The 24,067-nt window shown below is 42.4% G+C and overlaps 1 protein-coding gene across 1 annotated transcript in view; it reads left to right on the top strand.

The window, feature by feature from the left end:
• The first annotated feature begins 9,135 nt into the window (after positions 1–9,135).
• Positions 9,136–24,067, top strand: part of LOC115147830 (copine-9-like) — an 85,835-nt gene continuing 70,903 nt past the window's right edge. The window contains exon 1 of the mRNA XM_029690109.1: positions 9,136–9,173. The gene's annotated coding sequence lies outside the window, so the exon portion shown is untranslated. The remainder of the gene's footprint in view (positions 9,174–24,067) is intronic.

Raw genomic sequence — 24,067 nt, 5'->3', positions numbered from 1 at the left:
GGAAACTCCTCAAATACAGGTGTGAAAAGCTTTTAGCGTCATACCCAAGAAGACTTGAGGCTGTAATCTCTGTCAAAGGTCATTCAACAAAGTACTGAGTGAAGGGTCTGAGTGCTTATGTCAATGTCATATTTCAGTTTTTATTTTTAATACATTTGCAAAAATTAAAAAAAATAACGTTTTTGCTTTGTCAATATGGGGTATTGTGTGTTAATCAATTTTAGAGTAAGACTGTAACTTAACAAAATGTGGAAAAAGTCAAGGGGTCTGAATACTTTCCGAATGCACTGTATATGGCTCTGGAATGCACTGTGTATGGCTCTGATAATGTGGTTCTCATTACAGAAGTGGTCTACCTGTAGTGCCTTAGTGGGTGGAGGGAATCGACCACAAACTTTATCAATTAATAATGGTTATTGAGCATTGTTAGCTGAATATACAATAACAATGCATTCAAAAGTTACTTTTCAAAATGCCTGTGTTGCAGCAATGTTACATTGTTAATGTGACACTCTCTCGCAAATTCATTAGCAATCATCTAACAATAACCCATGTAATAAAATGAGAAAAGAAAACTGAAATATTCCCCAGATGGTGCAGATACTGTATAGCTATCTATATATTTAGCAGTACGTGTTTTATCCACGTGTGCTAATGCACCCAAATGTAGGAATCCAAGCATTCAGATGATGGTGAACCAGGGATGTTGAAACAACAAGGAAGACCCTTTCTTCAAGGAACAGTTTCATTTTTCGAGTGAGATCGTGGCTATTACTAGGGCATAACAGGGTGGAACCGAGCCTAACTGGGCTTAACAGGTTCTATCCAGTTCCTATTAGGATTCTCTCCCATCCTCTGGTCTAGGGACTCCATAATAAATCACAATTCTTGTCAGCCAGACACAGCCAGAGGGAAGGCTTAACCATGCATGTGTGGGTGAAATGCTCTGTGACAGTCACATTGAGAAAAAGCCTCATACAAATAGAATTTAATTGGCAAAAGTCATTCAAGATAAGTATTGGTTTTTGGAGTGAGTAATCAAAACACTTTTGTTCACCCAAAAATAAGTTGGGAAGCGGTCCTTGAAAAGCTATTGGAACCTAAGGGAGCAAAAGCATAGGATATGTGAACGAGGAGTATTGTGATGTGCTCGCTCTCTCTCAGGATTGAGGGAAAGATGAACAGAGCAAAGTACAGAGAGATCCTTGATGAAAATCTTCTCCAGAGGGTTCAGGACCTCAGACATGGGCGAAGGTTCACCTTCCAACGGGATAATGACCCTAAGCACGCTCTCTCTCTCTCCTCGGGATGTAAAAATGAACGAAAATGAATAGGATTTTTTGGGACCAGGGTTACACATGTAACCTTTTTTGTTGTTGATGCTTTCCTATATCTCTCAGATGCATTTAGACACCAAACCATACTTCCTTTTGATTTATTTTTTGACTATCTGTTTTGCCATGTGTCAATTTGTTATTCAATGCATTTCCATGGGCTAACAGCAGTAAGGCCAAATTCAATGTTTCATCAAATATAAACAGTTGAAGTCGGAAGTTTACATACACCTTAGCCAAATACATTTAAACTCCGTTTTTCACAATTCCTGACTTTTAATCCAAGTAAAAATTCCCTGTTTTAGGTCAGTTAGGATCACCACTTTATTTTAAGAATGTGAAATGTCAGAATAATAGTAGAGAGAATGATTTATTTCAGCTTTTATTTCTTTCATCACATTCTCAGTGGGTCAGAGGTTTACATACACTCAATTATACACTCCTTGCTTGCACGTGCTTTTTCAGTTGCCCACAAATGTTCTATAGGATTGAGGTCAGGGCTTTGTAATGGCCACTCCAATACATTGATTTTGTTGTCCTTAAGCCATTTTGCCACAACTTTGGAAGTATGCTTGGGGTCATTGTCCATTTGGAAGACCCATTTGCGACCAAGCTTTAACTTCCTGACTGATGTCTTGAGATGTTGCTTCAATATATGCACATAATTGTCCTACCTCATGATGCCATCTATTTTGTGAATTGCACCAGTCCCTCCTGCAGCAAATCACCCCCACAACATGATGCTGCCACCCCCGTGCTTCACGGTTGGGATGGTGTTCTTCGGCTTGCAAGCCTCCCCCTTTTTCCTCCAAAGATAATGATGGTGTCACGCCCTGACTCTTAGAGATCCTTTTATGTCTCTATTTTGGTTGGTCAGGGCGTGAGTTGGGGTGGGCAATCTATGTCCTTTTTTCTATGTTTGGTATTTCTTTGTTTCGGCCGGGTATGGCTCTCAATCAGGGACAGCTGTATATCGTTGTTGCTGATTGGGAGCCATACTTAGGCAGCCTGTTTTCCTTTGGGTTTTGTGGGTGGTTCATTTCTGTTTAGTGTTTTGCACCTGACGGAACTGTTCGGTTGTTCTTTTTGTTTGCTTGTCGCTTTAGTGTTCAGTTTTAACATTAAAATGACGAACACTTACCACGCTGCATTTTGGTCTGATTTCTCTTCCCCTTCATTCGAGGACGACGAAGACCGTTACAGAACCTCCCACCATAAGAAGACCAAGCAGCGTGGATTGGAGCATCGGGTTGACAGATGGACTTGGCAGAAGGAGCGAAGATTCTGGGAGGACAAGTTACGGGAGCTACGGGAGCCCGAGAGGCAGCCCCAAAACATTTTTTTGGGGGGGGCACACAAGAAGTTGGCCTGAGTCAGGATGGAATACTGAGCCAACTTCCCGTGCTTACAGGAGGCATCGTAGTACTGGTCAGGCACTGTGTTATGCGGTAGAGCGCACGGTGTCCCCAGTACGCATTGAGAGTCCGGTGCGCTACATCCCAGCTCCTAACATCTGCCGGGCGAGAGTGGGCATTGAGCTGGGGCGGAGTGTTACAGCTCAGCGCATCTGGTCTCCGGTGCGCTGTCTCGGTCCAGGTTATCCTGCGCCGCCGCTGCGTACTGTATCTCCGGAGCGCTGGGATGAATCAGTCCGTCCTGTGCCTGCACTCCGCCCGGGATAGGTTGGGTATTCAGCCTGGAAGATGGGTAACAAGTGCGTAGGCTTGTGCGACCCCACAGTCCAGTACGCCCTGTTCCTGCTCCTCGCACTAGCCTTGAGGTGCGGGTCTCCAGTCTGGTACCTCCAGTGCCATCACCACGCACCAGTCCTCCAGTGCGTCAGCCCAGTCCAGTACGTCCTGCTCCTGCTCCTCGGGCTAGCCCTGTGTTACAGATGGTCATTATGACCAAACAGTTCTAATTTTCTTTCATCAGACCAGAGGACATTTCTCCAAAAAGTAAGATCTTTGTCCCCATGTGCAGTTGCAAACTGTAGTCTGGCTTTTTTATGGCGGTTTTGGAGCAGTGGCTTCTTCCTTGCTGATCGGCCTTTCAGGTTATGTCGATATAGGACTCGTTTTACTGTGGATATAGATACTTTTATACCGGTTTCCTCCAGCATCTTCACAAGGTCCTTTGCTGTTGTTCTGGGATTGAGTTGCACTTTCCGCACCAAAGTACGTTCATCTCTAGGAGAACGCGTCTCCTTCCTGAGCGGTATGACGGCTGCGTGGCCCCATGGTGTTTATACTTGCGTACTATTGTTTGTACAGATGAACGTGGTACATTCAGGCGTTTGGAAATTGCTCCCAAGGATGAACTTGGCTGATTTATTTTGATTTTCCCATGATGTTAAGTAAAGAGGCACTGAGTTTGAAGGTAGGACTTGAAATAAATCCACAGGTACACCTCAAATTGACTCAAATTATGTCAATTAGCCTATCAGAAGCTTCTAAAGCCATGACATCATTTTCTGGAATTTTACAAGCTGTTTAAAGGCAATAATCTGTCTGTAAAGAATTGTTGGAAAAATTACTCTCGTCATGCACAAAGTAGATATCCTAACCAACTAGCCAAAAACTATAGTTTGTTAACAAGAAGTTTGTGGTAGGTTGAAAAACGAGTTTTAATGACTCCAACCTAAGTGTATGTAAACTTTCGACTTCAACTGTTTACCTAAAATTCTAAATCAAATAGCTAAATGATCCATGGCATGACCATCTTAAATCTTATATGTAAGCTTCTTGCCCTCCTCAACTTTTTAAGTCACCAACCGTCACTGTCTGAATTATATACGTTTGATATTTACTCTTCCAAACTTTATTTTCTATTCACACGTTGTAAAATAACCTGGTGCCAGCTGAAAAGTTACTTCTCTGTGAACTTTCCACCCTTTCATTGCCCATAAAAGCATGATGAGCTCCTCAGTTTTGCTCTCAATCTATTTTCCAACACTATTTTAATAAATAAATCCATCTGGACAAAGGGAAGAGCAGCTCCTTTCTGCTTTTGTTGCCAGGTTGGAGTCGAGCCTGGACTTCACCATATGCCTCAATTTCCAAGTCTGCTGCCTTCCTTACCTCAGGCCATGCTGCGGTGCAGTTTACTCACTTTGTGAAAGATGCCCACTATGGCTACCACTAGAGCTACTGTACTGCTCTCTCACCCGTAAGGAATATGGGTCTCACCACCCTGGGTTGTGTTCATGAGCAGGCAACGTTTTATAACATTTTGTAACACGAATCAAAAATAGGCATTTCAGGTTAGTCCCTCCCCATTTCAGGATGTTTTCTTCTGTTTGAAGCCAGATTAACACAGAAGTGTAGATAGGTAGTAGAGGATGTGTGGAGGTAGTGTGGAATTGCGAAAGTTGACTCAGGGGATGTTTTGATGCAATTAGGTTAGCAGCAGAGATGTCATTTCTATGTCTAACGATATGGAACAAGATAATTAGTATTAGTTTCACCAGCAGCTCTGCAAAGCCAAGTTGACTACAATCCAAAGCAAGTTAAACAATGTCAAGAACAATCCAAAACGCACAGGAACAAGTTTTTGGACCAGAACGACAAAGCCTTCAAAGCCGCTTATTCCTCGTTGAAGTGTGTGTGTTCGTGTGTGCGCATGTCCGTGTGGCAGGCAGGCTGTACCAGGGTGCTTCAAACTCTCCATTTGAAGCCTCTCTACTCTATCTCTTTCTCTTGTCTCCCTCGACGCTAAAGAGGCTTCATTAGGCCGACTCCAAAGCACCTGACTGCATTCAGAAACACATTGTGGGAAGCCACAGCGATGCTAATGATGCTAACCTACTTTCTAACGAGTTCTTTCAGAATAACAATGATTGCTCTCAATTCACGACCCACGGTGAGCGGCATGATAAGTGACATTCAGCGGCCACTCGTCTCATTTTGGAATACATTTTAGATGTCGGCGGTATCCTGTTTGCATGAGCTTCTCTCTCTCCCTGTTTTTCTCTATTTCTCTCTCTCTCTTTCTTTCGCTTCCCTCTCCCTAATTCTCTAAATCTCTCTCCCCCTCTCGCTCCCCCTCTTCGCTCCACTTTTGTTCCTCTTGCAGTCAAGATGGTTCATTATGGAGAGAGACTGAATAGAGAGACAAACTTTTCCACTGATTACCTCGAAGGCGCTCTTCTTCTTCTCCTCTCGTTGTTGTCGTACCCTGTGGCTTGTACTGTGATTCTACAGAAGGAGCTCCGTGCAGCAATTTCAATCAGACATGTTAGGACAATGTTGTCTTATGTTATTCACTGTGTGACAAGCAGCATAACACATTGAAAGTGGGCAGGTGATGCAGTGTGTGTCTCAGCTGTCACTGGAGATATGAAACATCACCAACTTCATAAACGGTGTAGGTAATAAATAGCTTACGTATTAAACGACATGGAGAGGTAGTGTCTTGAATTACGATGGGTTATTTGACAGACCACATAACAGTTCCTCGTCGGAACGTGTCTCCATTTGCGCCCGCTCTCGGGGGTAGCAGTATGATATCAACACTGCTTCAAGCTCTTCCCTAAGGCTCGTCCCTAAGATGGTGTCGTACTGGATGGCTGCCGTTTTGCAAGCTCTGACCCAACTTTGCTATTGTGTGATTATTTTGTTGTTTATTTTTACTTTATTTTCCCAAAACATATCTGCTAGTATTTCTTTTAGCTGACAATAACTTTTGAACATCAGATCAGCAGTTACTTACCCCAATTCCAGCTTCAACTTCGACTCATCTGTCCTGGGCTCTGTAATTCCGACCAAATTTTTGGGCTACCCAAGAGGAAACACCGGCATTACAGGGGCAAGGGGGGGTCCTGGTGAGATGGAGGCGAAGGGAAAACCGGCCACCTCTTCCCTCCATTCTACTGGCCAATGTACAGTCACTCGATAATAAGACGGATGACCGCCAATCGCAGATTTGCTACCAACGGGAGTCTCACCTGGAATTTTCTTGGCTTTTCTGAAACATGGCTCTTGGACAAGATACCCCCCGTGGCTATCCAACTCGATGGACTCTCTATTCACCAGACGGACAGGACAGTAGAGTCGGCGAAATCGGGGGGTGAGGGGGTTGGGGGGGTTGCCTCTACATCAACACCAACTGGTACGCTAACTCCAGCTAAGTGGAAGTGTCGACCCGCTGTTCACCAGTCTTGGAATACCTGATGGTCAAATGTCGACCTTTCAACCTTAACCTTTTAGCTGTTATCGTGACTGTTGTATACATTCCATCTCAGGACAAGAAAAATAACAAGCTGGCACTTAACGAACTGTATAAACAAGCAAGAAAACCTACATCCAGAGGCTGCTTTTCTGGTTGCTGGAAATGTTTATTCCGCGTCACTAAGACAGGTGATGCCCAACTTCCATCAACACGTCTCCAATGCCACCAGGGGCCGATAAAGTCCTAGACCACTGTTTTTCTATCCACAAACAAGCATATAAAGGCCCTCCCTCGTCTGCCATTCGGCAAATTAGATCATGAATCTGTACTCCTGCTTCCTGTTTACAAGCCGAAACTCAAACAGGAAGTACCTGTGACTCGTTCCGTTGAGAAATGAACACCAAAATCAGATATTATGCTACAGGACGCTAGCGCTGATTGGTATATACTGTATTTCGAGACTCCGCCAATAACATTAACAAGCTAACCACCTCCGACACTGGCTTCATTAGACAATGTATTAAGTTTGCCTCACACACACACACACACACTCACTCTATCATCTGCTCACTCACACATGATATGCACATACTGTACATTCATACTGACTCTACACACACTCACACCCACTCACATACAAGCTGCTGCTACTCTGTTTATCTCATATCCTGTTGCTTTGTCACCTTACCCCTATACATATCTACCTCCATCACTCCAGTATCCCTGCACATTGTAAATATGGTATTGGAACTGACCCTGTATATAGTATGCTTACTTACTTACTTACTTATTGTGTTCTTCATATTACTGCTTATTTCTTGTGTGTTTTCTCTGGTATGACATTGTTATTGATTATTGCATTGTTGGGTTTTGAGTTGCACTGTACTTGTGAGTGTGGCATTTAACTTGAAACTTAAGGACCCAGGCAGTTGTTAATTTATAGCGCACGCACGCACGCGCGAGCACACACACACACACACACACACACACACACACACGCAGTATATACACTGAGTATACAAAACATGCTCTTTCCGTGACATAGACTGACCAGGTGAATCCAGGTGAAAGCTGTGATCCCTTATTGATGTCACTTGTTAACTCCTCTTCAATCAGTGTAGATGAAGGGGCTGAGACAGGTTAAAGAAGGATTTTTAAGCCTTGAGACAATTGAGACATTGATTGGCACACACACAATTCGAGGGTGAATGGGAAAGACAAAAGATTTAAGTACCTTTGAACAAGGTATGGTAGTAGGTACCAGGCGCACCGGTTTGTGTCAAGAACTGCAATGCTGCTGGGTTCTTAATGCTCAACCGTGTGTATCAAGAATGGTCCACCACTCAAAGGACATCAAGCCAACTTTACACAACTGTGGGAAGCATTTGAGTCAACATCGGCCAGCATCCCTGTGGTACGCGTTTGACACCTTGTAGAGTCCATGCACCGATTAATTGAGGCTGTTCTAAGGGCAAAAGGGCAAGGATGCAACTCAATATTAGGAAGGTGCTGTTAATGATTGGCAAACTCAGTGTATATACTACAGGGCCACGCTCCTTCTGAGTATCGACTGTCTTAATAAGCAGTGAGGGATGAAACAAGAGTGATGCAACTGCAAGTCAAAAGCCGCCCTCTCTGACACCTCTCCCTCCCCCGCCCCCCGCCTCGTCTTCGCCACCACCACCCTCCTTCCCCAACCCCTTCGACACCTCCTGACGCTCGTACCGCCAATCCATCCCTCACTACTTGTCATGTTATCCACTACGCTCGACCCACGCACGCCCACACAAACAAAGAACAAAGCGACAGGAAGAGTTGTCTTATAAATCTATTGACTTTGCTGCTCTTTCATGCTGCTGAGATATGAAATGAATTCAAATCTGTAGATCTGTCCTTTCTGACTGACACTTTTGAGTACAGCGTATTTGGACTCCGGTCATCAATCTTCAAAGTTTGCATCAATACCAGCTACATGCTAGTGCACTTCTTGCTTCTCTCCTCCCACCTGTTTGTCAGGTGTTGTGGCAGAACACAGATCATTAGCACTTCTCTGCTGTCAGAGAGCATGATGGAACATTGGGACAGCATATGCACATTTTCCAGCAAAGCAGCTCACTTAATATTTAGTTTCGTAGTGCAGCAACAAACTTTGTGATTTGATATAACACAAAAATACATAAAAAGTTGCTCCAGCCAGAGACAACAACAAAAAAATAGAGGATAAAACACAATAAAGCCTGAATGCTGAAGTCAAGGACTGAATTAATTTCTAGGAGAAGCTGAGAAAGCACTGATTGATTGCTATGATAATCAATGATGATTCTGGTTTGACAGGTGAGTGGAATTCACTCCCATTCTTAACCACACTAAGGGTGTTGGATATGTGCTGCAGGCGGCGGCTTTACTAGCCAGACCAGCCTCAGGCACAATTATTTAGGCATTCTGAATATGTTTTCAAGCCATCAAGTGACGATGATGATGTGATCTCTTACAGTATTGCCTCATTTCTCTCTTTCTCTCTTCTTCTCTCCCCCTCCTCCTCCCTCCATTGCCCATTCCGGAGCAGTTTGGCCGAACGGAAGTGATTGATAACACGCTGAACCCGGACTTTGTGCGGAAGTTTGTCCTGGATTTCTTCTTCGAGGAGAAGCAGAATCTTCGCTTTGATGCGTAAGTGGAGACCTCGTTTCACTCTTTCCCTATATTCCATTCCTCCTCTCGTTTTCCTTCCCCTCTTCTCTTTTATACTCCTGTCCATCAGACAGTGACTCTAGAGGTTTCATTAGCAATGTTCACTACTCCACTCTTAATAATCTCTTGACTTACTAAAGGCGAATTCAATCAAACCAGGGTCGTGTTCAGTTGGGCACACCATAGCAAAACCTTTTGCAACAGACAATGAAAATCGGTGTTCTTATTAGAAAGCACAGGTAGTACATCCCTGTTTCACTCGATAAGAAGACATGTAGACCAATATGATCCTCTCACCTCTATGTACCACTGTACTTATGACATTTACAGCATTAACATAATTGTATTGGTTAAGAACGTTGAATCTAAAGCGCATTCTTGCAGCATTTTGCAGGATAATTACTTTTTGACTTATCTGGAAAAGTCTGACCTATAAAGTTAGTCAACAAACTACTTTCAAACCCAACACCAACATTATAGCTCCCATTAGCCTCGAATCCACTCCCAGCTCTCTCTCCACTGCGAAGGCAGCTCACAGCAGAAGCCAGGGATGGAGGGAGTTGTGGGATGTTACTGTCCAAACTTCACTTCTCCCCCAGAGAAGGTGGGGGATCAATAGCCTCAGCAGGAGGCCGGAGGAGGAGAAGAGGAGAAGAGCAGAGTCCCCAGCGTGGGGCAGGTTGAGGTAGCCGGGGCCGAACCACCCCCAGATCTGTCACATTGATTAGACTACACACACACACACACACACACGATCAATACCGCCGTCAAAACACCAACCAATTGCCACTGCCAGATCCACCACGCAGACAGAAAGCATTAGTCAAACAAGGAGAAGCAAATAATGTAACAGAAGGTTGATAGCAGTGTAGTCGGAAGGCATACAACAGCGGTTGTTGTATTTCGTTCAAATCTTGTCAAGCAGGAGGAAGAAAGTCAAACATTATTTTAAGAAAAAATGATCTTTGTTATAAGATGAGGAGCTGACAAAAGATGTGCTTTTAAAGAGAGTTGGATATAAAAAAAACAGTACTCTTCAGAATCAGAATTGCACAAAGTCACATGGATCATAATAACATCAGGTCTTCCTGTACTGATTGAAAACCTCACACTATTGTCCACTGTGCAGGAATAGATTGAAGAGGGCTTCATCAGTCTTTTCCTAAATTGAGTGATGAGGGTTAGATGTGCGGGAGGTGAGTGTGGGGGTTGTGTTGGAAATATTCTCCTCGCCATGGCAAGAGGAAGGAGTGGGACGAGCCCTATCAGAGAGGAGTGAGAACAAACACTTTACACCAGCCTTGATCCTACTCCCATTGATTGACACGCAGTGATGGACACACACACACTAGGCTATATACACCATCTACAGTTATTATTACAAACAACAAATATACAGTAAACTTTATATTATGTACATCATTTTAGGATTTTCTGTCCATTTGGGGTCTCCACATGACTTGTTAGTCATAATTTCTAGCAAATGACTCCCTAGGGGTTGTGTAAATCCATGTGTGCAGTGTCCCTAATAGGACATATCTTTGGTCTGGGATTGGAAGAATTTGGTTCATTACCTAATTGGGTGTGAAAAGTGAACAAGTCAGTTTAGTTAAAAATGCATGCACACACAGGTGGAAAGCCAGGTGCACACACACACACACACACACACACACACACACACACACACACACACACACACACACACACACACACACACATCGACACATGCTGCCAACACACATAAATACATATGCCACTGTCACACATACCACAGTCAAAATTCAATATACTGTAATTGGAAAATAACAGAATTTCAAAGTCCTTGTATAATTTTTAGGACCGGATAGGAGCAGAAGAAGGGAGACAACGTAGAGGGAGCGGAAATGCGTAGGGTTTGTGCAGGGATTGAATCAGGATCCCCGTCGCGTGGAAAAGTACAGTTTATGGTTCCATTGGCGAGAGTGTTACCCACTCTACCAGACAAGTCTTACCGGCACGGGCACATGCACACATTGAGTTCTCAGGTTTGGCAAACCCCTTCCCCTGGGAAAGCAGCCATGCTTTGAGAGGAGTCCTAGTCTCCTGTGGAAAATAAATCAATAGAGGTGAATTATTCAGTAATACAATTACACACAGACACTCACTCACACACACGCACACCACAGCACAAGACTGACTGACTGTCACTCTTGGCTGTCACACATTTTCTTTGCTGACAGGCTGATCCGCATCTCGGCTCATCTCTGATGTTGTCCTTCACACGATAAAGATCCTCAGATTTTTGGGCTCCCGAGTGGCGCAGCAGTCTAAGGCACTGCATTTCAGTGCAAGAGGCATCACTACAGTCCCTGGTTCGAATCCAGGCTATATCACATCTGGCCGTGATTGGGAGTCCCATAGGGCGGCGCACAATTGGCCCAGAGTTGTCTGGGTTTGGCCGGGGTAAGCCATCATTGTAAATAAGAATTTGTTCTTAACCGACTTGCCTAGTTAAATAAAGGTTCAATAAAAAATATATATATTATCTATTTTTTTTACTTCAGACTTAAAACATCTTCAAATGCCACACTTAAAAGTGCAATCTCACTTTTGGCAGCTGAAAACCCCCTAAAGTGGCAACCTGAAGATTCCCTAACAACAGGAGTGACGCTTCACATTAATGAATGTGCCCTAATTAGTGTACTAATGTGGTTTGCTAATATGTGATAGATTGATGGCTCATTAACGGCTAGCGCGTGTGCTATATAAATCAAATCAAAGGTTATTGGTCGCGTACACAGTTTAGTAGATGTTATAGCTGTCACGACTTCCGCCGAAGTCGGTCCCTATCCTTGTTCGGGCGGCTTTCGACGTCACTGGTCTTCTAGCCATCACCGATCCACCTTTCATTTTCCATTTGTTTTGTCTTGTCTTCCCACACACCTGGTATTCATTCTCTCATTACATGTCGTGTATTTAACCCTCTGTTCCCCCCATGTCTGTGTGTGTAATTGTTTATTGTTGAGGTTGGCACGCTTCCGGCTGGTTTGCGCCGGGTATATTTTATTACCCGTGCTTTGTGGCAGCCTGTACTTTGGACTAGTGTTTTTGTACTTTGTGCTGCCTCACTGGTTCGTTGGGCATTTGTTTTGTGACGCAGTTGCGTTCTGTGCAAATGATTGCCTTAGTAAAGTGCTTTGGCCACTCATCTCTGCTCTCCTGCACCTGACTTCGATGCACCAGCTACACTCACCTCTTGACAATAGTGTGTGCAACGAAATGCTTGTGTTACTAGTAACAGTGCAGTAAAATGTCAAACAAGGACACAAATAATAAAAAATTTGAAACAAGAAATCAAGAATAAGTGCTACATACAGATGTAGGAGCTTAATTTGAGCCAGTTGGCTTCAGCAGGAAAATAATCCTGCAGCAATTGGAAATGTGATTTATTATGTGGATTATAATTAATGGACATTTTTTGTAGAGCTTTTCCTAGGTATCCGTTTGAGTTTTTACTCTGTTTGTTCAGAACATAACAAGGGGTTGATACATTTTTCGTCAGGGCAAATCAAATGTGACATTTTAAAGTGAAAATTACAAACGTTATAAGCCTTTTTAAACCTTGCATACACTACAAGTTTGCTGTGCAGGGAAGTTATCAGCAACAAAAGAGTGATCAAATGAAGATCCTATATCTGTAAGTGCCTGTCGCAAACTACGAAAGTGTGCCACCATATTTACTGCCCTGTGAACTGGAAATGGGGTCAACACGGTAGTTAAAAGGATTAGCCCCTTTTTTTTTTTACATTTTTGCCTAAAATGACATACCCAAATCTAACTGCCTGTAGCTCAGGCCCTTAAGCAACGATATGCATATTCTTGGTTCCATTTGAAAGGAAACACTTTGAAGTTTATGGAAATGTGAAAGGAATGTAGTAGAATATAACACAATAGATCTGGTAAAAGATAATACAAAGAAAAAAAAAACTTTATTTTGTATTTTTTTGTACCATCATCTTTTAAATGCAAGAGAAAGGCCATCATTTATTATTCCAGCCCAGGTGCAATTTAGATTCTGGCCACTAGATGGCATCAGTGTATGTGCAACATTTTAGACTGATCCAATGAACCATTGGATTTCTGGCCAAGATGTTCATAAATGACCAGCATGGTTAAATAATAATAATCACAGTAGTTGTCGAGGGTGCAACAGGTCAGCACCTCAGAAGTAAATGTCAGTTGGCTTTTCATAGCCGATCATTGAGAGTATCTCTACCGCTCCTGCTGTCTCTAGAGAGTTGAAAACAGCAGGTCTGGGACAGGTAGCACGTCCGGTGAACAGGTCAGGTTTCCATAGCCGCAGGCAGAACAGTTGAAACTGGAGCAGCAGCACGGCCAAGTGGACTGGGGACAGCAAGGAGTCATCGTGCCAGGTAGCCCTGAGGCATGGTCCTAGGGCTCAGGTCCTCCGAGAGAGAGAAAGAAAGAAAGAAAGAAAGAAAGAAAGAAAGAATTAGAGAGAGCATACTTAAATTCACACAGGACACCGGATAAGACAGGAGAAATACTCCAGATATAATAGACTGACCCTAGCCCCCCCGACACAAACTACTGCAGCATAAATACTGGAGGCTGAGACAGGAGGGGTCAGGAGACACTGTGGCCCCATCTGATGATACCCCCAGACAGGGGAAAACAGGCAGGATATAACCCCACCCACTTTGCCAAAGCACAGCCCCCACACCACCAGAGGGATATCTTCAACCACCAACCTACCTGTCCCAAACCTAACAAATGTGCCTAATTTGTTTATTAATAACTTTTCATGTTCAAAATTGTGCCGTCTCAAACAATAGCTTGGTATTCTTTCACTGTAATAGCTACTGTAAATTGGACAGTGCAGTTAGGTTAACAAGAATTTAAGCTTTCTGCCAATATCAGATATGTCTATGTCCTGGGAAATGTTCTTGTTACTTACAACCTCATGCTAATCACATTAGCCTATGTTAGCTCAACCGTCCTATGGAAGGGACACCGATCCCGAAGAAGTTAACCACCAGTGAAAATGTTAAAGGCCATTTATTACGATGTTCACTACGTGGTGGTAGACAAAGGGCATTGACGTGTGTAAATGGCACCCCCGAGAAAAATGACTCATCATGTTTGGTGACGGAGAAACGTAATTATCGTGGCACATCTTGTGACCTTTTGCCGCTCCTCAATCAATAGCATGTTGATGAAACACTGGCCATACCGGCTATTGACGGCTATTCTCAACCCTGTGTATCAACATATTGATCGATATCAACTTATTGTATGATAGAATTAACCTTCATCCAGGCAACATACCTAAGTGAGGACGTGGAAATAAACTGGGTGCCTATTGCATTTCCAGGATAGTCCAGATATGGATCTTCAAGGCCCCAGGGGAGCGCTGCAGCTGTGGTCTCCCTGATACGGGGTCACAAGAGGTGGCTCCAATAACAGGGAGAGATCCCCTGGCGGAGGTGGATGAATAATTTAACCACCCCCTTCCCTCTAGAGATTATTTTTAGCATCTGAATCACAATAGATAGCGAAGATGGATAGTGCTGTTGAGGTACTGTAAGGGCTTCGAGATATGGATAGAGATACGGCCCTACATGGATTACCCCAAGGGAGTTGTATATATTAGAATGAGCCCATTTGATCTGGTCATTGAAGTTGAAATATGAGGGGATTCAGAGGTGTACTATACACTCGGATAGGGGATTCAAGCCACACATTGATGAATAAATTCAGAGGTGTACTATACACTCGGAAACTAGATGGAACAGGTTATCTAATCTAATATCTATACATACTTGCTTTTATTTCTACCTTTCAATCTGATTTGATGTGCAAAGGTAGACAGTGCTGAGAGAAGACAATATCCTTTTCTCTTGTATTTCTAAAGGAATCATTATGTAGAAGAAGAAGAGTGGGAGATAGAGAGTCAGTTACGTCACAGAAAGGCTTCCCACTCTGTTATTTCTAGTGTATCGCTGTATATCAAGGCTATGAGAGGCACAGGAGAAATATAAAATATATATAATACTGTCTATGATGCTCAGCCGTATCCTGAAGATGTTTCAAGATAGGCATGGGGCCCACTGATGTACGTAACTTCTGTCTTTCTTTGCCATACCTTTCCTGAATTATGAGGATCCTATCCTCAGGTCAATTACCTTGAGTTCCGAGAAGTAGCTGTGTTCTTTTGAAAAGAGAACTCAGCTACTCATCGAGCAGTGAGAACAGAGAAGCAAAGGTACGTCATTCGGCTCTCCGAAGTCCAATGACTTGTCAAAAGTGTAGGGGAGCTCACATAATTTTCTTCCATTTACTGTAGATAATACTGGAAATTACCATGACTGTCTGATGCACAAGTAGAGAAGGATGGAAAACAAAATGGAAGATGAAATAACTTAGGCTCAGCTGGTTCAGGTCAGAAAGATAGTGTTTTGATTTGAACATCTTGCTAAGAGAGAGTTGGAAGTAACACTATCCTTGGAAGGTTGCCCTCTAGGCATAAAACAGACACTTTCAATACAATAGTACAGGGGTATCTATCAGATCGATCTCAAGCTACCAGTAGCTCACAGCCCACCTATGAGTAGTTTGCCAAACAATTCAGAAAAGTACATGCGTTTTTCACATTCCACCGCAAACTGTCAAACAAATCTTCCACCGCTAAAAACAAATCAGACACTGCAAGCTACTGGCTAATATTCAAGCAAAGCCCAATTTACATTATCCCACCCCTGGTTAGCAACTATTGGTTTAAAAATCCAAACATAATGGGGTGCTAGTGAGCAAATGTAGAAGGTCACGTTTTTCCAAGCTCCTGCTGAAATTGCATTTATTTAATACTTTCTTTGCGCTTTGACCCATAAATAACTAGGAAACACAGCCTTTGAATGAGATGCTTTACTTGGTTCAACTTTTATTTTTGATTTAAAGTTCAGCGGAGTCACTGACAAAAGAGAAAACACTAGGCCCAAGACGAGGAGCTCGAGTTCTTCAACAAGTGGGAGCATCGACTCCTCCCCTCGGGTCGGCGAAAAAATGAACACCGAGGATTTCAAGGCCGGGATTCTTGCTGCCCTCAGAGCGGAAATTTCATCTAAACTCAAGTCGGAACTCAAGGAGGCGCTCAGTGAGGACTTTAATTGAATTAATAAGTTGGAGTTACAAGCAGTCAAAAATGAACTCGCAAAGCATGCAGCAATAGTTCATACTGAACTGGATACAGTTAAGAAAAATGTCTCCGACATGGAACAAGGCTTGTCAATATGCTCAGACGACACGACTATGCTACAAACCACGGTTAATTAAGAAGCTCGCAACTGATGTGGCTAGCCTTAAGGAACATTGCATACATTTACAAGGTTATATGCAAAGATCCAATATCAGGATAATGTTGGTAGCTGAGGACCCGGGCTCAAGTTCTACTTCATCGGTCTCAAAGTTATTGATGGAAGCCCTCACATTGGATAAAGACGTCCTTGAAGACCGCTCACATCGGGGCTTTCAAGCAAAAAGCCTGCCGGAAAACTTTGCGTCATTGTGGCTAAACTACACTACTACCAGGATTGTATTGATGTCCTTTGGCGTGCAAGAGAATTTGGCCCACTTCGATACAATGGAGCACCCATCTCTATCTTCCCAAGGGGCATAGCTGAATGTTCACCTATTTGGACATTAGGGTAATGAACGAATGTGTCTACTACTGCAGACTCAGTCTCTCGTTTGTAGATACTGTATAGCGTTGCCAGTGGTATCAGTTGATATTGTTATTATTAGGTAACATTAGTGCCTTAGTTCTGGACTTTCCCAGCGAATTCTGAAAATAATTCTCAGATCAACTCTCTCCTCTTTTGCTTTCCGTATGAGGAATCATTCTCCTCAAATGCTTTACTCTCAACAATTGTTCTGAAAAAGGCAAAAAAAAAAAACTCTCGATAGTGGTTCATATAGGCCAATTTCTTTACTGAATTGCCAAGTAAAGTTAATTTCTAAGATGATTGCCTGCCGTTTTGAGTCAGTCCTTCCCTCCATTATCTTTACAGATTGAACTGGTTTCATTAAAAATTGTCATTCTTTTTTCAACATCAGACATCTTTATAATATACTTTATAATTCCTCTTCATCTGACACTCCAGAGATATTGTTATCACTTGATGCTGAGAAGACGTTTGATCGGGTGGAGTGGGATTATCGATTTTATACTTTCAAACAATTTGGATTCGGTCCCAATTTTATGTCCTGGATCAAAGTCCTTTACTCCTCCCCTAACGCACGAATAATAACCTTTCATCCTATTTCCAACTTCAACGTGGGACAAGATAGGGTTGTCCTCTATCCCCTCAGCTGTTTGCCATCGCAATTGAGCCTTTATCCATAGCAATACGTAATAACACCACTATCAAAGGTATTTGAAGAGGGGGCTTAGAGCATACAATTTCACTCTATGCAGATGACATGCTATTATATATGTCTGACCCTTTAACTGGTCTTACAGAGATCCAGGTTCTACTAAAACATTTGGTCAAATATCCAGGTATAAGGTTAATCTTAAAAATGTATTACTATTAATCCTTCTGCCATGCAAACTTATTTTAGTCATGTACCTTTCAGAGTGACTACACAGAAATTGAAATATTTGGGAATTTGGGTCACACACAATTTCAGAGATCTCTATAAAGCCAAATTCCCTCCCTTGAAATGCCGCCTGAAACAGGATCTTGAACGCTGGGATTTACTTTCTCTTTCTTTGGGCGGAAGAATTAACACTGTTAAAATGACTGTATTACCTAAATTGTTATACTTATTTCAATGTATTCCTATCTTTCTGACAAAATATTAGTATTTTTATCTCCATAGATAAACTGATATCTGCTTTTATCTGGAATGAGAAAAGCCCTTGGATATGTAAGAGTGTATTGCAGAGATCTCGTCCCCAGGGTGTAGCACTTCCGAACTTTCAATATTATTACTGAGCAGCTATATAATCATTCTATATTGGATGACAGAAATCCCTGATGTTACAGGCCTGAAATGGTTGACCTTGGCAATCCCATCCTGTAGCCCCACCTCCTTAGCTGCCTTATTCCCGAGTGGCGCAGTGGTCTAAGGCACTGCATCTCAGTGCTAGAGATGTCACTACAGACCCTGGTTCGATTCCAGGCTGTATCACAACCGACCTGGATTGGGAATCACATAGGGCAGCACACAATTGGCCAAGCATTGTCCGGTCTAGGTTTTGTCTGGGGTAGGACGTCATTGTAAATAAGAATTTGTTCTTAACTAACTTTCCTAGTTAAATAAAGGTTAAAAAAATACACTGCTCAAATCTTGCATTAGCTGAACCTGTTTCCAAATACACAAAAAAACCATTGTGAAACATTCTCAAAAAAATCTGGAAACATTTCAGGTGATGTTTGGTCTCAGTGAATTTCCCCTCTAGATTCTATTTTTACAATGAACCCTATTATCAAAGGGGGCATAAGCTTGATCTATACGTTATTAAACTCACACAATCTGGATTCCCTGAACTCTTAACTTGTTATGGATAGGGGGCAGTATTTTCACGGCCGGATAAAAAACGTACCCGATTTAATCTGATTATTACTCCTGCCCAGAAACTAGCTTTGGATAGAAAACACTCCAAAGTTTCTAAAACTGTTTGAATGGTGTCTGTGAGTATAACAGAACTCATTTGGCAGGCCAAAACCTGAGAAGATTCCAAACAGGAAGCGCCCTCTCTGACTATTTCTTGGCCTTCTTGATCATCTCTATCCAAAACAGGGGATCTCTGCTGTAACGTGACATTTTCTAACGCTCTCATAAGGCGCCAGAACGTTGAATGATGACTTTGCAGGCCATGGCTGAAAAACAGTAGCGCATTTGGATAGTGGTCGATCTGAGAACAATGAGACTGGGGGCGCGTGCACGAGACGACTCCATGTTTTTATTTTTTCGTATTTGAACGAAAACAGGGTTTCCTGGTCGGAATATTATCGCTTTTTTACGAGAAAAATCGCATAAAAATTGATTTTAAACAGCGTTTGACATGCTTCGAAGTACGGTAATGGAATATTTTCAATTTTTTTTGTCACGAAACGCGCCGGGCGCGTCACCCTTCTTTACCCTTCGGATAGTGTCTTGAACGCACAAACAAAACGCCGCTATTTGGATATAACTATGGATTATTTGGAACCAAACCAACATTTGTTATTGAAGTAGAAGTCCTGGGAGTGCATTCTGACAAAGAACAGCAAAGGTAATCCAATTTTTCTTATAGGAAATCTGAGTTTTGTGAGTGCCAAACTTGGTGGGTATCAAAATAGCTAGCCATGATGGCCGGGCTATCTACTCAGAATATTGCAAAATGTGCTTTCACCGAAAAGCTATTTTAAAATCGGACACCGCGATTGCATAAAAGAGTTCTGTATCTATAATTCTTAAAATACTTATGTTTTTTGTGAACGTTTATCGTGAGTAATTTAGTAAATTCACCGGAAGTGTTCGGTGGGAATGCTAGTTCTGAACGTCACATGCTAATGTAAAAAAGCTGTTTTTTGATATAAATATGAACTTGATTGAACAAAACATGCATGTATTGTATAACATAATGTCCTAGGAGTGTCATCTGATGAAGATCAAAGGTTAGTGCTGCATTTAGCTGTGGTTTTGTTTTTTGTGACATTATATGCTAGCTTGAAAAATGGGTGTCTGATTATTTCTGGCTGGGTACTCTGCTGACATAATCGAATGTTTTGCTTTCGCTGTAAAGCCTTTTTGAAATCGGACAGTGTGGTTAGATAAAGGAGAGTCTTGTCTTTAAAATGGTGTAGAATAGTCATATGTTTGAAAAATTGAAGTTTTGGGATTTTTGAGGAATTTGTAATTCACGCCACGCCTATCATTGGATATTGGAGCAGGTGTTCCGCTAGCGGAACGTCTAGATGTAAGAGGTTTAAGAACCAATGGGAAGATGATTTAGCAGAGTATGCTTCAGAGAATACATTCTTAATCTATATGTCTAAGAAATGCTGTAATTCAATTTAAGATAGTATTTATTTTATTGTTATTTAAAAAAATTTTTTTTAACTTCTATGGGCTAGGTGGGACGCTAGCGTCCCACCTGCGGGACACAGCCAGTGAAATATCAGGGTGGCAAATTCAAAAACAACAAAATGTCATACACTTCTCCTTGATGTAACCACATTGTCCGATTTCAAAAAGGCTTTACAGCGAAAGCAAAACAATAGATTATGTTAGGAGAGTACATAGACAAAAATAATCACACAGCCATTTTCCAAGCAAGGACATGTGTCAATAAAACCCACTACACAGCTAAATGGAGCACTAACCTTTGACAATCTTCATCAGATGACACTCCTAGGACATTGTTACACAATACATGTATGTTTTGTCCGATAAAGTTCATATTTATATCCAAAAACAGCATTTTACATTGGCGCATGATGTTCAGAAAATGTATTCCCACCAAAACTCCCGGTGAATGTGCACATCAATTTACAAAAATACTAATCATAAACGTTGACAAAATACATAACAATTATTTAAAGAATTATAGATAGACTACCCCTGGATGCAACCGCTGTATCAGATTTTAAAATAGCTTTATGGAGAAAGCACATTTTTCAATATTCTGAGCCATCACGGTGAGCTATTCAGACACCCACCAAGTTCGGGGCAACCTACACTCAGAATTAGTATTAGAAATATTCTCTTACCTTTGCTGATCTTCGTCAGAATACACTCCCAGGACTGCTACTTCCACAAGAAATTTTGTTCTTGTTCGAAATAATCCATATTTATGTACAAATACCTCCGTTTTGTTCATGCGTACAGATCACACGAGCGCGGAACGAGAGACGAAAAGTCAAAATGTTCTGTCAAAAGCTGTTAAAAATCAGTCTTTATGGTATTTTTAATGTAAATTTGCGATAATATTCCAACCGGACAATAGCATATTCATTCAAGAAGAAAAAGAAGGAACGGCGTGACCGCGCGTATCCAATCCCTTTGTTGCCAGGCAGACCACTCAGTAACTGAGCTCCTATTATCTGCCCAGTGACAGGAAAATGTTCAAACCACTTTCTGAAGGCTTTAGACAGCCAATGGAAGCCTTAGGAAGTGCAACGTCCCCCACGGACACTGTAGCTTCGATAGAGAATCAAAAGAAGAACTACAATTCTCAGACTTTCCACTTCCTGCTTGGAATTTTCTCAGGTTTTTGCCTGCCATATGAGTTCTGTTATACTCACAGACACCATTCAAACAGTTTTAGAAACTTCAGAGTGTTTTCTATCCAACTCTACTAATAATATGCATATTCTAGTTTCTGGGCCAGAGTAGTAACCTGTTTAAATTGGGTAAGTTTTTCATCCGGCTGTGAAAATACTGCCCCCTTGCCCAGACAGGTTAATCACTCCTGCCACCATCAGTACGCACACCTGCCTTCCCCCTGTCATGTGCATCAGCAATTATTGGACTCACCTGGACTCAATCACCTGTTTATTACCTCCCCTATATTTGTCATTTCCCCAGTTCTGTTCCCTGCTGCTGCCTTAATGTTCGTATGCCGTTGTTACCTGTGTGCTGACGCTGTTCCTGTCTTGTTACCTATCTGTTCTGCATTAAATGTTCAACTCCCCGTACCTGCTTCTCCTCTCCAGCGTTGGTTCTATCAGAATGCAGCAGCCATCAAACAAAGCATCAGGGAGTGCTGGCTTCCGGGGGTGCCTAAGCCAGCTCGTCGGGCTGTCACGCCCTAGCTGGCTCGAGAGGTTTCTTGCCCCGGTTGGCTCGGAAGGCGCCAATCCCACGTCAGGCCTCAGCCGGATCCGCAGGGTTTTACGCATCAGCCGGCTAGCCAGGCATCTACACTTCAGCCGGCTCATCAGGCTCCCATGTTCTGGCGGGATCATCAGGCTGTCATGCCTCAACTGGGTCCTCAGGCTCTCACGCCTCAGCCGGTTTGCCAGGCTCCCACGCCTCTGCCGGTTCATCGGGCTGTCACGCCCCAGCCGGTTGGCGCTCCTAGAGAGGGGGGTACTGTCACGCCTGCACCCTCTCCCCCTCCCTGGCGCTCGAAGACGCCAGGCTCCCCAGCATTACGAACTCCTGCCACCGTCAGTACGCACACCTGCCTTTCCCCCGTCACGTGCATCAGCAATTATTGGACTAACTTGGACTCAATCACCTGTTTATTACCTCCCCTATATTTGGGGGGAGGTAATCCCCGTACCTGCTTCTCATCTCCAGCGTCGGTTCTATCAATTTACAATGACGGCCTACCCCGGCCAAACCTAGACGACGCTGGGCCAATTGTGCGCCGCCCTATGGGGCTCCCAAACATTTTTTTTTCCAAACATAACACAATATCTGCCAATTGATTTCCAGCAATATCGCCCATCTGTCTGTGTGGTGCGCGTGTTTGTCTATCACTTTGTGTGTAGCCAGTTAGTAATGCTGATATTCATAGAGTATGCAATTTAGGTCAAGTAAAAAGAAAGTGCAAAAATCTAATATGCATATAAAGGGTACACCTTGGTGGTCATCGTAATGTAGTACATTTCTTTCTCCATCCATATTACCTTGAATGCATCTTCCATATGCGCTGTTGATCTAGCTCATCGTTTACAAAAGGAAAAGTGAATGGGAAAATACATTTGTTTCCTCACCTGTTTGTGTGTTATTTCAAAAAACAAACTTGATAACTTGAATGCCCCAAACACCAGGGTCATTTTAAGATGTCAGGCTTGAAAATACCTTCAGGCATTTTGTCACAGCGAGCCACTACCCAAACTAGACGCATCTGGTTTCAAGTGGTCATCCAATTCATGTGATCTTCTTCTGCTGTCTAGTGGATGAACTGGGTATCATACAGGAAATGTACTTAAAGGTAGCGATTTCAGTTCTCTTCTCATATGTATATCATTCCTGTAAGATGAAAAATGAAGGCATGGCACATTGCACAAGCACTGCGCTTTTAAAATGGCCATGTTTCTAATGGAATTTGCACATGTTTTGAGCGCCAGCATTAATTAAAAATATGACATTTATTTATTTTAATTTTTTTAATCCTTTTGGAACAGTAATCGGTGATATCTTTTATTTCAAACCTACAGTAGTCTTTCAAATCTCTTATTACCCAACATGGGGACAATTGGAACATTAAATTTTTTCTTTGCCTGTTGTTGCTCTGGCTTTGCAATAGTCACTTTGTTTCCTGTATCAGGACCCCACAGTTCTTACCTATCTAACAGTGCTGAGTATGTGTTTGTAGGACTTATAGTTTTGACATCAAAATGTATTTCATGAAGGTAGTGTACAATATAGGTGTCACTTAGAAAATGCTACCAGAGCGTATCAGAGTTCAACAGTTAACTGCAAAGTAGGCTTACTTGACAGAACTGTATTATGATTATTTGTATCAATCTGGGATTGATACATGACATGTGCAGCAGCAGTACAGAAACATCGCTAGCCAAACACATTCCTCTCCTAGATGTGCAATTGAAGTGGAATTACACTTAAAAATCTAAATGTATTCATTTTTTCCCAGACTTCAAACATTTTCTTTTGATGTGATATTGACATTGACTCAGAACACCCCATTTTGTTGTTTCTCTTCTGAAAGTGAAAAACAAAACAAAATCCAAAAGCAGAATTCGGGAAAATACAAAACCCCCTTAGAGTTGTTAATGAACCATTATTTTACCAGGTATATAGACAGAAAACACATCTCTTGTACACCAAGGAAGGGTTGTTGGAGGTAAGAGAAGAGAATGTACCTATTTGAAAGCTAGAAAGAAATGAGTAGCTCACAACTTATTTTGTGT

This window comes from Salmo trutta, chromosome 14, assembly GCF_901001165.1.
Source record: "Salmo trutta chromosome 14, fSalTru1.1, whole genome shotgun sequence".
NCBI lineage: Eukaryota > Metazoa > Chordata > Actinopteri > Salmoniformes > Salmonidae > Salmo > Salmo trutta.
Note: the sequence above shows the minus strand (reverse complement) of the source record. Positions and strands in the feature narration are given on the sequence as shown.